The following is a 15639-nucleotide window of genomic DNA, read 5'->3' on the forward strand; positions in this document are numbered from 1 at the left end:
TTTCTATTATTTGGGTGCACATAATCGACCACTTCCTGTTACGCAGGCACCGTCAGGTGTACACCCATGAAACTTCAGATTATGAGAGAGGACCCTTCTGAGTATCTCCAGTTTTAATTTCATGCACATCGGACAAAGCAAAGAGAAAATACAGGGCAGAATGTGCCCCATACAATAACTAGGTGGCGCTATAGAGCTCGTCCAAAGTTGTCATATCCATGGGTTCAGAATGGAAGCTTCATCATATCCATTGAAATTCAGTGAGATTGGACAAGGAATGGGCACATGAGAGCAACATTTGTGTGCATGGCGAGACGCCCAACTTTGCCGCTCTGTCAAGACCACACCCCTGCGTTGAAAGATATGTTTTTTATCAGAGTAAACTTCAATGGTTTTTCAACAGGTGGACGTCATTTTGAGGTGTGTCGGCCCATCCTACTTGGAGCAGTGATGCTCCAAGTAAAACATGTCATTTCCTGTTGTCAGCAGGTGGCGCTACACCTTTTCCGTATTCTTCCACTCCAGATGTGTTCAGAGTCAGACTACAATCATGCATACCAATTTGGGATCAAATTGGATTATGCATGGCTGAGTAATGGCCATTTTTCTTTTCATGGCGTGATTTCGAAACGCCTTCGAATTTTGACGTGCCGCCACGGTCACAAACAACCATAAAAACTTAAAAGCTTCGCAATTTAACATCAAACATGTGTCTAGTTTACAAAACCAAAGTTTGGAGTCATTGTTCACAAATCTCTAGGAGGAGTTCGTTCTAGAACGAGGCCTGCAAATGACCAAAACACAGCAAAAATGACATATTGACATCAATATAGCAGACTTCCTGTGCAACTGACAGCTTGGTCCCAAGAGACTTTTTTGTAGGTTTCCATCTGATGAACATGTCCTGTAAATATCAAGCTTGTATGTTAAAGAACATGGCGGGGCTCGCGAAAACAAACATTGTAGGTGGCGCTATTGAGTCATTTTTGTGCACCCATGCGAGAGCTGTATATCTAAGGTGGAGATATGTAAGAGACATCTCATTCTGAAATCTCAGCCTCGTGATACAAACGGTTGATTTTTTATGAATTTTTAATTATCTGACTGCAACGCAATCAACCACTTCCTGTTTGGCGGTGGCTTGCGCAAGCACCGTCAGGTGTACGCCCATGAAACTTTAAACAATGAGAGAAGACCCTTGTGAGTATCTGCTGTTGTAATTTTATGAACGTCTGACAAAGCACAGAGAAAAGATAGGTCAAAATGTGACAAAAAATGTATTTGTTTATATCTAGGTGGCGCTATGGAGCTCGTCCAAGATTGTCATATCCATGGTTTCAGAATGGAAGCATCATCATCTCCATCGAATTTAAGTGAGATCGTACAAGGAATGTGCACGTGAGAGCAACTTTTGTGTGCATGGCGAGACGCCCAACTTCGCCGCTCTGTCACGACCACACCCCCGCATTGAAAGTTATGGCTTTTTGTCAGAGTAAACTTCAATGGCTTTTTAACAGGTGGATATCATTTTGAGGTGTGTCGGCTCATCCTACTTGGAGCAGTGATGCTCCAAGTCAAACATGTCATTTCCTCTTGCCAGCAGGTGGCGCTACACCTGTTCCGGATTCTTCCACTGCAGATGTGTTCAGAGTCAGACTGCAATCATGCACATAAATTTTGGATCAAATTGGATTATGCATGGCTGAATAATGGCCATTTTTCTTTTCATGGCGTGTTTTCAAAATGACCTCGAATTTTGACGCGCCGCCACGGTCACAAACAACCGTAAAAACTTAAAAGCTTCGCAATTTAACATCGGACATGGGTCTAGTTTACAAAACCAAAGTTTGAAGTCATTATTCATAAATCTCTAGGAGGAGTTCGTTCTAGAACGAGACCTGCAAATGTCCAAAATGCAGCAAAAATGACATATTGACATCAATATAGCAGACTTCCTGTGCAACTGACAGCTTGGTCCCAAGAGACTTTTTTGTAGGTTTCCATCTGATGGACATTCCTTGAAAAAATCAAGCTTGTATGTCAAAGCATGTGGCGGGGCTCGCCAAAACAAATTTTGTAGGTGGCGCTATCGAGCCATTTTTGTGCACCCATGTCAGTCTCCCATAAAATATAAAATTTTTCGCGACTCCTGATGTGTGTGCGAAATTTGGTGAGTTTTGGGGTATGTTAAAGGCCTCAAAAAGGCGACTGTTCCGTCGGAAGAAAAATAATAATAATAATAATCCGAGTAAATACAATAGGGTCCTTGCACTACGTGCTCGGGCCCTAATAATAATAATAATAATAAACATTCGAATTACAATAGGGTCCTTGCACTCCGTGCTCGGGCCCTAATAAACCTAACAGATACAATAGGGTCCTTGCACTCCGTGCTCGGGCCCTAATAATAAACCTAACAGATACAATAGGGTCCTTGCACTCCGTGCTCGGGCCCTAATAAACCTAACAGATACAATAGGGTCCTTGCACTCCGTGCTCGGGCCCTAATAACTCTTACAGATACAATAGGGTCCTTGCACTCCGTGCTCGGGCCCTAATAACTCTTACAGATACAATAGGGTCCTTGCACTCCGTGCTCGGGCCCTAATAAACCTAACAGATACAATAGGGTCCTTGCACTCCGTGCTCGGGCCCTAATTAGGGCCCGAGCACGGAGTGCAAGGACCCTATTGTATCTGTTAGGTTTATTAGGGCCCGAGCACGGAGTGCAAGGACCCTATTGTATCTGTTAGGTTTATTATTATTAGGGCCCGAGCACGGAGTGCAAGGACCCTATTGTATCTGTTAGGTTTATTAGGGCCCGAGCACGGAGTGCAAGGACCCTATTGTATCTGTAAGAGTTATTATTATTATTATTATTATTCTTTTTCTTCCGACGGAAGAGTCGCCTTTTTGAGGCCTTTAACATACCCCAAAACTCACCAAATTTGGCACACACATCAGGAGTCGCGAAAAATTTCGTATTTTACAGGAGATTGGCATGGGCGCACAAAAACGGCTCGACTGCGCCACCTACAGTGACATTTGTCCCGAGCCCCCGCATATGCTTTGACATACAAGCTTGATTTTTTCAGGACATGTTCATCAGATGGAAACCTACAAAAAAGTCTCTTGGTACCAACCTGTCAGTCGCACAGGAAGTCTGCTATATTGGTGTCAATATGTAATTTTTGCTCTATTTTGGACATTTGTAGGCCTCCTTCTAGAACGAACTCCTCCTAGAGATTTGTGAATAATGACTCCAAACTTTGGTTTTGTAAACTAAACACATGTCCGATGTTAAATTGCGAAGCTTTAAAGGTATTACGGATGTTTGTGACCGTGGCGGCGCGTCGAACTTGGAGGTCATTTTGAAAACACGCCATGAAAAGAAAAATGGCCATTACTCAGGCATGCAAAATCCAATCTGATCCAAAATTGATGTGCATGATTGTAGTCTGACTCTGAACACATCTGCAGTGAAAAAATCTGGAAAAAGTGTAGCGCCACCTGCTGGCAAGAGGAAATGACATGTTTTACTTGGAGCATCACTACTCCGAGTAGGATGAGCCGACACACCTGAAAATGACGTCCACCTGTTGAAAAGCCATTGAAGTTTACTCTGACAAAAAACCATAACTTTCAATGCGGGGGTGTGGTCGTGACAGAGCGGCAAAGTTGGGCATCTCGCTATGCACACAAAAGTTGCTCTCACGTGCACATTCCTTGTCCAATCTCACTGAAATTCAATGGATATGATGAAGCTTCTATTCTGAACCCATGGATATGACAATCTTGGACGAGCTCTATAGCGCCACCTAGTTATTGCATTGGGCACATTCTGCCCTGTATTTTCTCTTTGCTTTGTCCGATGTGCATGAAATTAAAACTGGAGATACTCAGAAGGGTCCTCTCTCATCATGTAAAGTTTCATGGGTGTACACCTGACGGTGCCTGCGTAACAGGAAGTGGTCGATTATGTGCACCCAAATAATAGAAATTTATTATAAATCAGCCGTTTGTCTCAGGAAGCTGAGATTTCAGAATTAGATGCCTTTAATAACCTCCAGCTTTGATATGTAACACTATAAGGTCTACGAGAAACTTCATCACTTGATTTTTTTAATGAAATTTTGGACTGAACAAAGATTTTTAGCATAAATTCTGTTTAGGTTATCAGCACCAAGAATTCAACTTTCATAGGCATTTATGTGCTACTGCTTCCTAAAAAAATTCAGAATGATTGAAGTTACAGGTGACATCTTAGAGAGCATTACATCCAAAAAGGTCCGAAAACGTCTTTTTAGGCAAAACTGCAAACACCTATTTTTTTGCATAACTTATCTTTCAAATATCAGCACAAAAAAATTAAAAACGGTAGGGATCTGTGTTTGCTGCCTTCCATATTTTTTTCAGACTTAAAAGTGTAACAGATGATTTATAAAAAATCCTTTTTCATCCAAAAACCTGTGTTAAATCTGTCTAGACTCCAAACAAACATTTTTTTATGGTAACTTATGTTTCAACAATCGACACCAATTTTCACAGATCTATAGCTAAACATGTCCCATAGCTACCTGAATATTTTCATAGATATAAAATGAACTGGTCATTCTAACATCTGGCATTCTAACATCTAACATCTTACATGTCAAAGCCTCTCTCAGCCTGGCTCTGCTGAAGGAGTCGTGTTACAACCCCGCCCCCTCCTGCTGGGACCCCTGCTATGTAAATTAGCAAGCAGTGAACAGAGAGATGAGGAGTAAGAATGGCCATTATTCAGGCATGCATAATCCAAAGACAGCCAGTTAAACACTGAAAGACATATTTTTTCGGTATGTCTTTCATACATCTTTAGTATTAAAAACTCTCCAAGATGAATGTGCCTGACTCCACCTGCAGGTGGATCACAGACTTCCTGACGGACAGACAGCAGTATGTGAGGCTGGGGAAGCTCGTCTCAGATACTCGGACCACAAGCACCGGATCCCCCCAGGGCTGTGTCCTTTCACCCCTGTTACTCTCCCTGTACACAAACAGCTGCACAGCTGGTCACCTGTCTGTCAAACTCCTGAAGTTTGCTGACGACACCACACTCATCGGCCTCATCTCTGACGGAGATGAGTCGGCCTACAGGAGTGAAATAGCCAGGCTGGTGTCATAGTGCAGCGCTAACAACCTGGAGCTTAATGCTCTGAAGACAGTGGAGATGACAGTGGACTTCAGGAAGGCCCCAGCCCCCCTCCCCCCTGTCATCCTCTGTGACTCCCCGGTGACCTCTGTGGAGTCCTTCTGCTTCCTGGGAACCATCATCAGCCAGGACCTCAAGTGGGAGCAGAACATCAGCTCCATCACTAAGAAGGTCCAGCAGAGGATGTACTTCCTGAGGCAGCTGAAGAAGTTTCACCTCCCTGAAAAGATGCTGGTAGACTTTTACACCGCCATCATCGAATCCACCCTCACGTCCTCCATCACAGTCTGGTTCGCTGCGGCCACGGCCAGAGACAAGGCCAAGCTGCAACGCGTCATCCACTCAGCAGAGAAGGTGATCGGCTGCCACCTCCCGTCTCTCCAGGAGCTGCACATCTCCAGGACCTGGAGGCGGGCAGCCAGGATTGTAGCCAACCCCTCTCATCCAGGACATAATCTCTTTCGGCCCCTCCCTTCTGGCAAGAGGCTCCGGTCCATCAGGACCAGGACCTCGCGCCACAAGAACAGCTTCTTCCCCACTGCAGCCAGCCTGCTGAACAGAAACCCAACTCCCCCAGGTGACCCCCCCTCCCCCCCCCGCCCACCAAAGGACTGTCGGTGCCACTTACAGGCCCCACCATCCCAGCCCATCTGTGCTCCCACTTTAATTCACCTTACTCTACTGTATATAGTGTGTTGTTGTTGTTAACTTAATTTTTAACTTATTCTTAATTGCACTATACACCAAGTCAAATTCCTCGTTTTGTAAAGTGCGCTCTACTGAACCTGGCAATAAAACTTTTTCTGATTCCTGATTCTGATTCTGATTCTATTAATCATTGTTCTTTATTCATTCAAAATGCAATTAAATCAATATTTTATCTTTTTTCTTTTCCTTTTTCTTTTTTTTTATCTCTTATATCCTTTTTTATAATCAATGTTTGAACTTCTTTTCCTTTCTATTGTCATGGTTTCAGTTTGTTGTCTTTTTTTTCGCTTTAGTTCTTGTTCTGTCTTGTTTGGTTCTGTTTCCTGTTTTATTTTGAAAGGTTTCCTGTCTTGTCATGTTTCTTGAGTTTTACTTCCTTTGGTCCCCATCTGCCCTAATCGTGTTCACCTGTGTCTTGTCTGCCCTGTCTGTATATAAGTCTTGTCTCTGCCTTCCTCCTGTGCTGGTCCATTAACTTCTGCTCATGTTGATCACGTCTTCTTGTCTGGCGTCCATGTCCCTTGCCATGCCACAGTAAGTTTTTGTTTTTAGTTTTGTCATCCTGCTCTGCAGCGCTTTTTGTTAGTTAAATAAACCCACTTGCCCTTAACCCGTTTGCCTCCCGTCTCTGCGCCTGGGTCCTACCTGCTCTCGAGCCTCCCCCCCACACAGTGGCGCCACCAGGGGGTGGCCAGGGGTGGCCACGGCCACCCCTCTCCGACACCTGGCCACCCCAGTGGCCACCCCAGTAGCCACTATAAGCTGTGGTAGCATCAGTTGTGCGTTTCATCCCAAATGCACAGCCAGCAAGCGGGCAAGTCGCTCTGATCACCTAAACCGGCCCTCACCCCCTCCCCTCCCTGCTGCCTTTGAGTGCGCAGACATCTACAGAGGAGCCGCTGGACGCAGAATGAATAAGACGCGTGGTTTACTTCCGCGTTCGAACCCTCAGATCCTCCGGGCCGGTCAGACAAAAGAACCAGTCTCAGTCACTAAAGATGAACTTTCTTTATTACTTTTTCCTTAAGTCCAAAACGGCGACTGACCGCGCGTGTATGCGCTCCACACCCTCACACGCGCTCTCCCCCCTATCTTCCTGCATCGCGCGAGCACCGGTTTCAGCACGCGCACACACGCGTGCGCGCGAGAACGCACGCACGCACACACAATCACACATCCCAAAATGCTACGTTTCTTTTCCTGTTAAATATTTTCCGTGGGTCTTTAACAATCTGTTTACTGTACTTTAGATCTGTATTGATAGATAGATAGATAGATAGATAGATAGATAGATAGATAGATAGATAGATAGATAGATAGATGACTTTATTAATCCCACAATGGGGAAATTTCAATCTGTGGCAGCAACACAACATTCAGAAATAATCTATATAATATAACATCAATAAAGGACATCACAAATGACATTTATATTAAATAATTAAAAATATCACTAAAATTATTATCAAAAATTAGATTCTTATTAAATAAAGAAATAAATATTAAATATTAAATAAATACAGCTGCAAAGGTGTAAAAAACATGTGGTCTGCAAAACATGTAAACCCAGTGTGCAAATACTTGGTGCAAATACATCATCAGCGGTGGTGGATGTGTCATTACTTTTTATTAATAAGTAAACAAAGGATGTCCCTGTCACAAGCCACTTATTTTCATGGCACTATTTAAGCACTGGTTGTTGTGTTACCGCAACATTTTGATGTGTTTTTGTTTCCACAGAGTTACCTATAGTCATTAGTTGATGCTTGTGTCTGTCCATTTTCAGAGAATGAAGAGAAATTCAACATATATTCTTATTTTAAGAATAAAATTGCAGCAGAAGGAGTGAGAGATGGTAGGGGAGCAACAGAGGAGTAATGAGGAGGAGGAAGATGAGACAGAGCAGCATGAATGACAGAAGAGAATGAGGAAGACAAAGATGAGACGGCATCAGACGAGGGACAGTCAGCATCATTGGTCAGAGAAACAAGGCAGAACTCAGTATAAGTAGGGGCTCCACCTGTTCCTGGACCAACTGGTGAAGTTAGAATTATGTTACCCTAATAATAAAAATGTTTCATGATTATTAGTCTGAATAGAAATGTCAACAGATATACCGTATTTTCCGGACTATAAGTCGCACTTTTTTTCATAGTTTGGCAAGGGGTGCGACTTATACTCCGCAGCGACTTATATTAGAAATAAATTGAAATAAATACATTGTTAACCCTCCTGTTATGTTCATTTGTGAGGAACAGAGATGATGTTTCTGGGTATGCGTTTGAGGTATGTTAAGTGTTAAGAGTATGTTAAGTGACTCAGAGAATCAGCAAACTTTTTTTTACAGTAAGATCTTGAAGGCTAACAACATAATATTCTATTTTCCAATGATTTCATAAATTCAGAAATGCAATAAAAGTGAAAACTTTTTGCTACAAATACAGGCTGAAAACAGAGTATTAGTTGGCCAATGATGCTTCATGAAAAGAATAAATAAATAAGTTTGAGAAAAGATTACTGTGAAATTATTAGATAAACAGTCTGCTATGATTGTGTCATATAAGGTTGTGAAAGTTAAAATGCGACTTATAGTCCAGTGCGACTTATCTGTGTTTTTTTCTACTTTATAATGCATTTTTAGGCTGGTGCGACTTATACTCCGGTGCGACTTATAGTCCGGAAAATACGGTAATAAATAATTAGAAGGATATTTTTATTATTATTTCAGAACAACAGATTTCATTTTTTGTTTATTATAGATATCTCTCAGTCAAGAGCCGAACACCCCAAGCAGACACACCAAAGCATTAAATATAAACAAAAAAATATATATATATATCAGTAGTAGTATCTACTATAAGTTCATGTTCTACAAAATATCAGTAGGCATTTATCTTTCTGTTGGTTTTCTAAAGGTTGTTTTACTACGTTTGGTAGAATGAATTTTAAAAATATAGCTCATGGTTTTTGTGGGGTGCCACCCCAAGATTTAATGTGGCCCCCTACCGGCCACCCCCATGAAAAATTTCTGGAGGCGCCACTGCCCCCACACGACATCTATACATCCAATGAAATTAAACTACAAATCAACAAACACAACTGATAACAAATGTCTCTAAAAAATGATGTGTATATTTGCAGAACCTTAAAAACACCAAACAAATAACAAATGCTTCCCAATTAAAGCACAAAAAATGGAACACAAAATGTAAAACCCAAGTTAGAAATTGCAATTTGAAAAAGATACTTTTTTCAGCAGCTTTTCAAAATCAATCACCAATTCTACTCTTCTGTGGATGAAACAAAGAACTCCAGAACAATGAAGCCATTTCTCTAAGTCTCTCTCACCTTCAGTTTTAAACAAGGTCTGTGAAAATCCACCATACATTGGTCACATGAACTCAGAGACCTGCTAAAAGTGCACAATTGTAAAAGCTCTTTTATATAGACAACTGTTTGTTTGCTTAGAGCTCTAAATATAAAAAAAAATGCTTTTCTATCACCTAGACACAGATGGAGAACCATATCAACTGGATTAATAACAGGGTGGCATGTTTAGACAACATGAAGCTGTCCATCACATTTTTGACCTAAACATGTAAACACATCCTTGGCTCTGCGGTTAGGAAATGGTATTTGGGAATCTCTTTATACCAGGAGCCAGCCTGGCCATTGGAACATCGCCACAGTGCCCATCCAGACTGGGACAGCAACGGGGTCCACTTCAGAGCCGTGAGCTGCTGTGTTTAACTCCAGCTGTCCCAGCAAGGTAGACAACTGCAGCAACATCCACTGACCAAGCTGACAAGCCCTGGCAGAAAAGATCCCCACAAGAAAAACACTGGCTCAGGCAGGCTGGTCAAAAAAAAATAGTTTTGCCATTGTCTTGCAGCTCGCAGATCAAGTGGTTTAGTTTTCCAGTAATGTCAGTCAAGAATGCAAGTTCAGATTCACAATGTTCATATTCACCATATTCAACAGACATCTCCTCCAATAGCACCTTAAAAATTCTGTGCTGTTTTGCTTTGCAGCTGAGGTTGTTTACGATTTTCAGAATAAGAGTCATTATATGTCCAGAGCCAATCACTTCTGCACATAAGGCCTGCTGGTGAATGACGCAGCAGTAATGCAGACATTTTGGAAAGTCTGGGTCAGCTTTACAGTGAGTGATGAAAACTGTTTGTCTATTGATCATAGCAGGAGTCCCATCTGCAGTCACTGCTACCAGCTTTTCTAATTGTACCTTTTTCTGCACAAAAACTCCTTCACCGTGTTATACATTTCAACTCCTCTTGTAGTTGTCTGTTAGGGCAGATGTGTCAGGAGTTCTTCTCTTGTGGAAACCAAAAGCTATGCTGTACTGTTGCCGTCCACAGACTCATCACACTGGACGTTAACCACCTGCACTTTGCAAGATCCCGGTCCAGCTAATTGGCCAAGTTATCAGACATAGCTGACACTCATCTAGACATTGTAGTGGAAATTGAATGAGTTCTATTGTTCTCATCCTTAGGGACAGTGATAGCAATTATCATCATTGCTTGAATTTTTTTCATGCTATATGCAAAAGTCTTTGTCCCTTAAGGCAACAGATTACAGCCCCCCCCCCCCCCCCCCCCCCCCCGGCTGCTGTCGTATTAACAATAGCTTGGAGCTCCAGAATGGACAAGAAAAAACGACGAGAATGGCTCGAGCAGGGCGTTGCTCACGGGGCGGTCGCTCATGCCATGCGGTCGCACGTGCTCGGGCCCGCTAAATGCTACTTGTAGCTTTAATTATTATTATTTTTCTTCCGCCGGAAGAATCGCATTTTTGAGGCCTTTAACATACCCCAAAACTCACCAAATTTGGCACACACATCAGGGGTCGCGAAAAATTTCGTATTTTATGAGAAATTGGCATGGGTGCGCAAAAATGGCTCGACAGCGCCACCTACAGTGACTTTTGTCCCGACGCCCCGCATACGCTTTAACGTACAAGCTTGATTTTTACAGGGCATGTTCTTCCGATGGAGACCTACAAAAAAGTCTGAAAGGACCCACCTGTCACTCGCACAGGAAGTCTGATATATTGAGGTCAATATGTCATTTTTGCTCTATTTTGGACATTTGCAGGCCTCCTTCTAGAACGAACTCCTCCTAGAGATTTGTGAATAATGACTCCAAACTTTGGTTTTGTAAACTAGACACATGTCCGATGTTAAATTGCAAAGCTTTTAAGTTTTTACAGAAGTTTGTGACCGTGGCGGCGCGTAGAAATTCGACCTTGTTTCGAAAACACGCCATGAAAAGAAAAATGGCCATTACTCAGCCATGCATAATCCAATCTGATCAAAAATTGATATGCATGATTGTAGTCTGACTCTGAACACATCTGCAGTGAAAGAATCCGGAAAAAGTGTAGCGCCACCTGCTGGCAAGATGAAATGACATGTTTTACTTGGAGCATCACTGCTCTGAGTAGGATGAGCCGACACACCTGAAAATGACATCCACCTGTTGAAAAGCCATTGAAGTTTACTCTGACAAAAAACCATAACTTTCAATGCGGGGGTGTGGTCGTGACAGAGCGGCAAAGTTGGGCATCTCGCTATGCACACAAAAGTTGCTCTCACGTGCACATTCCTTGTCCAATCTCACTGAAATTCAATGGATATGATGAAGCTTCTATTCTGAACCCATGGATATGACAATCTTGGACGAGCTCTATAGCGCCACCTAGTTATTGCATTGGGCACATTCTGCCCTGTATTTTCTCTTTGCTTTGTCCGATGTGCATGAAATTAAAACTGGAGATACTCAGAAGGGTCCTCTCTCATCATGTAAAGTTTCATGGGTGTACACCTGACGGTGCCTGCGTAACAGGAAGTGGTCGATTATGTGCACCCAAATAATAGAAATTTATTATAAATCAGCCGTTTGTCTCAGGAAGCTGAGATTTCAGAATTAGATGCCTTTAATAACCTCCAGCTTTGATATGTAACACTATAGGGTCTACGAGAAACTTCATCACTTGATTTTTTTAATGAAATTTTGGACTGAACAAAGATTTTTAGCATAAATTCTGTTTAGGTTATCAGCACCAAGAATTCAACTTTCATAGGAATTTATGTGCTACTGCTTCCTAAAAAAATTCAGAATGATTGAAGTTACAGGTGACATCTTAGAGAGCATTACATCCAAAAAGGTCCGAAAACGTCTTTTTAGGCAAAACTGCAAACACCTATTTTTTTGCATAACTTATCTTTCAAATATCAGCACAAAAAAATTAAAAACGGTAGGGATCTGTGTTTGCTGCCTTCCATATTTTTTTCAGACTTAAAAGTGTAACAGATGATTTATAAAAAATCCTTTTCACCCAAAAACCTGTGTTAAATCTGTCTAGACTCCAAACAAACATTTTTTTATGGTAACTTATGTTTCAACAATCGACACCAATTTTCACAGACCTAAAGCTGAACATGTCCCATAGCTCCCTGAATATTTTCATAGATATAAAATGAACTGGTCATTCTAACATCTGGCATTCTAACATCTAACATCTTACATGTCAAAGCCTCTCTCAGCCTGGCTCTGCTGAAGGAGTCGTGTTACAACCCCGCCCCCTCCTGCTGGGACCCCTGCTATGTAAATTAGCAAGCAGTGAACAGAGAGATGAGGAGTAAGAATGGTCATTACTCAGGCATGCATAATCCAAAGACAGCCAGTTAAACACTGAAAGACATATTTTTTCGGTATGTCTTTCATACATCTTTAGTATTAAAAACTCTCCAAGATGAATGTGCCTGACTCCACCTGCAGGTGGATCACAGACTTCCTGACGGACAGACAGCAGTATGTGAGGCTGGGGAAGCTCGTCTCAGATACTCGGACCACAAGCACCGGATCCCCCCAGGGCTGTGTCCTTTCACCCCTGTTACTCTCCCTGTACACAAACAGCTGCACAGCTGGTCACCTGTCTGTCAAACTCCTGAAGTTTGCTGACGACACCACACTCATCGGCCTCATCTCTGACGGAGATGAGTCGGCCTACAGGAGTGAAATAGCCAGGCTGGTGTCATAGTGCAGCGCTAACAACCTGGAGCTTAATGCTCTGAAGACAGTGGAGATGACAGTGGACTTCAGGAAGGCCCCAGCCCCCCTCCCCCCTGTCATCCTCTGTGACTCCCCGGTGACCTCTGTGGAGTCCTTCTGCTTCCTGGGAACCATCATCAGCCAGGACCTCAAGTGGGAGCAGAACATCAGCTCCATCACTAAGAAGGTCCAGCAGAGGATGTACTTCCTGAGGCAGCTGAAGAAGTTTCACCTCCCTGAAAAGATGCTGGTAGACTTTTACACCGCCATCATCGAATCCACCCTCACGTCCTCCATCACAGTCTGGTTCGCTGCGGCCACGGCCAGAGACAAGGCCAAGCTGCAACGCGTCATCCACTCAGCAGAGAAGGTGATCGGCTGCCACCTCCCGTCTCTCCAGGAGCTGCACATCTCCAGGACCTGGAGGCGGGCAGCCAGGATTGTAGCCAACCCCTCTCATCCAGGACATAATCTCTTTCGGCCCCTCCCTTCTGGCAAGAGGCTCCGGTCCATCAGGACCAGGACCTCGCGCCACAAGAACAGCTTCTTCCCCACTGCAGTCAGCCTGCTGAACAGTACCCCAACTCCCCCAGGTGACCCCCCCTCCCCCCCCGCCCACCAAAGGACTGTCGGTGCCACTTACAGGCCCCACCATCCCAGCCCATCTGTGCTCCCACTTTAATTCACCTTACTCTACTGTATATAGTGTGTTGTTGTTGTTAACTTAATTTTTAACTTATTCTTAATTGCACTATACACCAAGTCAAATTCCTCGTTTTGTAAAGTGCGCTCTACTGAACCTGGCAATAAAACTTTTTCTGATTTCTGATTCTATTAATCATTGTTTTTTATTCATTCAAAATGCAATTAAATCAATATTTTATCTTTTTTCTTTTCCTTTTTCTTTTTTTTTATCTCTTATATCCTTTTTTATAATCAATGTTTGAACTTCTTTTCCTTTCTATTGTCATGGTTTCAGTTTGTTGTCTTTTTTTCGCTTTAGTTCTTGTTCTGTCTTGTTTGGTTCTGTTTCCTGTTTTATTTTGAAAGGTTTCCTGTCTTGTCATGTTTTTGAGTTTTACTTCCTTTGGTCCCCATCTGCCCTAATCGTGTTCACCTGTGTCTTGTCTGCCCTGTCTGTATATAAGTCTTGTCTCTGCCTTCCTCCTGTGCTGGTCCATTAACTTCTGCTCATGTTGATCACGTCTTCTTGTCTGGCGTCCATGTCCCTTGCCATGCCACAGTAAGTTTTTGTTTTTAGTTTTGTCATCCTGCTCTGCAGCGCTTTTTGTTAGTTAAATAAACCCACTTGCCCTGAACCCGTTTGCCTCCCGTCTCTGCGCCTGGGTCCTACCTGCTGTCGAGCCTCCCCCCCACACGACATCTATACATCCAATGAAATTAAACTACAAATCAACAAACACAACTGATAACAAATGTCTCTAAAAAATGATGTGTATATTTGCAGAACCTTAAAAACACCAAACAAATAACAAATGCTTCCCAAATAAAGCACAAAAAATGGAACACAAAATGTAAAACCCAAGTTAGAAATTGCAATTTGAAAAGATACTTTTTTCAGCAGCTTTTCAAAATCAATCACCAATTCTACTCTTCTGTGGATGAAACAAAGAACTCCAGAACAATGAAGCCATTTCTCTAAGTCTCTCTCACCTTCAGTTTTAAACAAGGTCTGTGAAAATCCACCATACATTGGTCACATGAACTCAGAGACCTGCTAAAAGTGCACAATTGTAAAAGCTCTTTTATATAGACAACTGTTTGTTTGCTTAGAGCTGTAAATATAAAAAAAAATGCTTTTCTATCACCTAGACACAGATGGAGAACCATATCAACTGGATTAATAACAGGGTGGCATGTTTAGACAACATGAAGCTGTCCATCACATTTTTGACCTAAACATGTAAACACATCCTTGGCTCTGCGGTTAGGAAATGGTATTTGGGAATCTCTTTATACCAGGAGCCAGCCTGGCCATTGGAACATCGCCACAGTGCCCATCCAGACTGGGACAGCAACGGGGTCCACATCAGAGCCGTGAGCTGCTGTGTTTAACTCCAGCTGTCCCAGCAAGGGAGACAACTGCAGCAACATCCACTGACCAAGACGGCAAGCCCTGGCAGAAAAGATCCCCACAAGAAAAACACTGGCTCAGGCAGGCTTGTCAAAAAAAAATAGTTTTGCCATTGTCTTGCAGCTCGCAGATCAAGTGGTTTAGTTTTCCAGTAATGTCAGTCAAGAATGCAAGTTCAGATTCGCAATGTTCATATTCACCATATTCAACAGACATCTCCTCCAATAGCACCTTAAAAATCCTGTGCTGTTTTGCTTTGCAGCTGAGGTTGTTTACGATTTTCAGAATAAGAGTCATTATATGTCCAGAGCCAATCACTTCTGCACATAAGGCCTGCTGGTGAATGACGCAGCAGTAATGCAGACATTTTGGAAAGTCTGGGTCAGCTTTACAGTGAGTGATGAAACCTGTTTGTCTATTGATCATAGCAGGAGTCCCATCTGCAGTCACTGCTACCAGCTTTTCTAATTGTACCTTTTTCTGCACAAAAACTCCTTCACCGTGTTATACATTTCAACTCCTCTTGTAGTTGTCTGTTAGGGCAGATGTGTCAGGAGTTCTTCTCTTGTGGA

Source organism: Oryzias latipes, chromosome 20 (genome assembly GCF_053564925.1).
Source record: "Oryzias latipes strain Hd-rR chromosome 20, Olatipes_Hd-rR_3.1".
Classification (NCBI taxonomy): Eukaryota; Metazoa; Chordata; class Actinopteri; order Beloniformes; family Adrianichthyidae; genus Oryzias; species Oryzias latipes.